Source organism: Triticum aestivum, chromosome 7A, assembly GCF_018294505.1.
Source record: "Triticum aestivum cultivar Chinese Spring chromosome 7A, IWGSC CS RefSeq v2.1, whole genome shotgun sequence".
Lineage (NCBI taxonomy): Eukaryota > Viridiplantae > Streptophyta > Magnoliopsida > Poales > Poaceae > Triticum > Triticum aestivum.
The window spans coordinates 581,079,710-581,082,746 of record NC_057812.1 but is presented as its reverse complement, the minus strand read 5'-3'; the positions used below and the strand labels follow the sequence as shown (position 1 = coordinate 581,082,746).

The window sequence follows — 3,037 nt, the reverse complement described above, 5'->3', positions numbered from 1 at the left end:
GATGGGTGAAAATCTTCCCCATGGGGATATTTACCGAACTTATTTATTTCCCATAGGGTACAACGGGGATGGGGATGGTATGCTAGTCCCCAGACCCGCTACCAAATGGAGATCTGCATTTTACATATGACATGTAGGACCATATATATGTTTATATATACAGGATGAAGTCAACCCTAAAAAATTAATAACCCTAGCTCTCATCTTATCGTGCTCACCTCAGCCGCCGCCATGACGAAGAAGTCAACACGTCCTACTCCTAGATCTGCAGCAACAGGAGAAGCACAACGCCGTAGCTCAAGGTTCCTAGGTAACGCTGATGCATCAAATTCATCAGCCACGACCCAGGCACCAGCAGCCGGACGGCCATCACCTCGTCTCCTACAGCCATCCATCTCCACGGTGCTCTCTCTCTCTCTCTCTCTCTCTCTCGTGTTTATCCTCTTCGAGCGACTAGAAAAAAGAAGGGGATAGGAGAAGCCGATAGCTTTGACCTAGCAGAGGCCGGCGGCGGCGGCGCAGGTGTGCCGTCCCCCTGAGCCACTCCCCGCCATAGAGTCCGACGACGGTGCAGGTGCCTTCCTCGTCGGCCGCCGTGCCCCGCCGTCCTTAGCCACGCCTAGCCGTGCTCCCTGCCCGCTGTCCTTCTAGTTGATTGGCCCTCATGCTCCGACGTGGACATCTTCTGCTAATGGAGATTGGCCCATACACGATGGAGATTGGAATTTGTGAAGATTGTTTTTCATGTATGTCTCACATGTAGTATCTTGTAGTACTGATCGGCGTCCAGACTTTTTAGATTCAGTCATGAAGCTGAAATTTTAGATTGATTTAGTACTGGTCGTCATCCACAATTTTTAAGATTTAGTTGTTTTTCGTCGACCCTTGGCTTGCAAACTTTTAGATTGATTATAGTACTGTTCATCAATCATCATCCACTAATTTTGGGGGAGAGTCAGTTCTGAATTGTGCCGTGCTAGCACTGAATAATTAGTCAGTAGTTTCAGAAATCATAATCACATAATGATTGATTATGATTTTTCACACTTCTTTACTACCACAACAGTCTATTTACATGAATTGATTTGTACGCATGCCTGTGATAAATGTAGTATCATTTTTTTCATGATCATTATGTAATTGGTAACTACATATATTACTCAATACCATATATATTCTTGCATTTAACGTGATAATAATTTAGTGTGTGCAAATCAATGCATATCCTTTTATTCTTTCCACGTAGTGGGAGATAAGTAGCATTTTCCGAGTCAGCTTTCAGTAGAAGTGGAAGAGTACTTAGTGAGCACCGCAGTCGTCTGACCCCTGATTTGCTAGAGGCTTTAATGTGTTCACAAAACTGGGAGAGAAACAAAGCTAAAGGTTTGCACATTTCTCTATCATTTGATCCTTTAACCATTTCTATTTTCTAGTTTTATGATTAAATTTATGTTTCTGTTTTTTTGGACATGTCACATGTAGATGATGAGAAGACCGAGGCTGCTAGTTTCTGGAGTTGCCTTGATGATATACAAGAAGGTTTAGAGGTGAGTCAATCTAAGATTGTACATGGCACCATTTTCATACTTCAAAGATTTTTATCTATTCATCAAGCATTTTTTTATGGTTGTCGTATGTGTTTCTGCAGCGCATCACACTATAGAGGGGGTTCCTTCTGTACTTCCTACAAGTCAGCTCAACTTCAACAAACAATGATGTCGAACACATACCAAGGCTGTAGCTGTTAGCTTGCTACCTCTGCAATACTTTTGCGCACGATCATGTTTACCTTAAGTTAGTTATGGTCACATGGAACCTTATGTTGGAGTCAATAAATTATGTCAAGCGAGTCAGACAAATTTTGTAGTCAATAAATTATGTCAAGCGAGTCAGACAAATTTCGTCCTTATTAAATGTGGTGTTTGCATTGATACTCTCTTCAAGCGTGTGCTCACACTATTCAATATTTCTATGATATTTGTGTTGGAAACATGCCCATTATGGCTTGTTATGTGTTCAACCATGGTGCATACAACATCTTGTCGCCATGTATCATTATTAGTGCATTTTTATTTGTTATTTCACTTTAATAAATGTTGATTGTATTTTATCATATTATATATATGATTATTTGTTTATGGGGATGGGGACCCTAATGGGGCCCCGCTCCCCAGTGGGGCATGGGTATGGGAAAATTTCATCCCCGGTCATGCAAACGGGGATGGGGATGGGGTGATGGGGAATAGATGGGTACGGGGATGTTCTATGGGTCCCCATAGGGGATTGTCCCCATTGCCATCCCTATACATGTCATCCCAGTCTTGGTATTCTTGTGGTTTCTTTTGTTTGCTCTGGCTAGTGGATGTACTTGTGTTATCTAACCTTGTTTGTGCAGGTTCATTCCATCCTAAGCCAGCCAAAGACTACAAGGTAAGTGTATGCATCAAAAATCATGAGTATGAGGAATTCTTGCTTATGTACATACTGTTTGTAAGAAGGACTCATGAGCATGAAGGTATTTTCCTTGATAATCTTTTGCTCTGATGCATATGGCCAAGATACATGTAACACATTGCCTACTCTGTCATGGTTATGCTCTCACATGCCTCTATATTTCATATTTACATGAGTGCATACATGTAGGGGGAGCCTATGCTTGTTACATGTCCTTCCAAAGCTTTACTTGCTGTTCTTTATATCTTTATCTAAAGCTTTGATGTATGTTGCCATCAATTACCAAAAAGGGGGAGATTGAAAGCACAAGTGCTCCCTAGGTGGTTTTGGTAATTAATGACAACATATCTCTTGTTGGACTAACGTTTCTATCTAGTATGTTTCAGATAAGTTCAACAATGGAGTGGCATGGACTAAAGGTTGTGGGAAGTTCTCCAAGATGCTAAGGACAAAGGATTGGCTAAAGCTTAAAGCTCAAGACTCTTCATTTTACATTTTAGTGATCCAAGATCACATTGAGTCCATAGGAAAAGCCAATACTATCAAGGAGGGATGAGGTGTTGCTTAATGAGCCTCTTGCTCA

The 3,037-nt window shown here is 41.5% G+C and overlaps 1 long non-coding RNA gene across 2 annotated transcripts; it reads left to right on the top strand.

The window, feature by feature from the left end:
* Nucleotides 1-211: 211 nt before the first annotated feature.
* LOC123152338 (uncharacterized) lies at nt 212-1,933 on the top strand. 2 transcript variants are annotated; one of them, XR_006476113.1, is made up of 4 exons: nt 212-402; nt 1,247-1,383; nt 1,483-1,547; nt 1,649-1,933. It is a non-coding gene; the product is annotated as an uncharacterized lncRNA (long non-coding RNA). The 2 variants fall into 2 exon arrangements; XR_006476114.1 differs by lacking the exon at nt 212-402 and adding an exon at nt 492-746.
* The last annotated feature ends 1,104 nt before the right edge of the window (nt 1,934-3,037 follow it).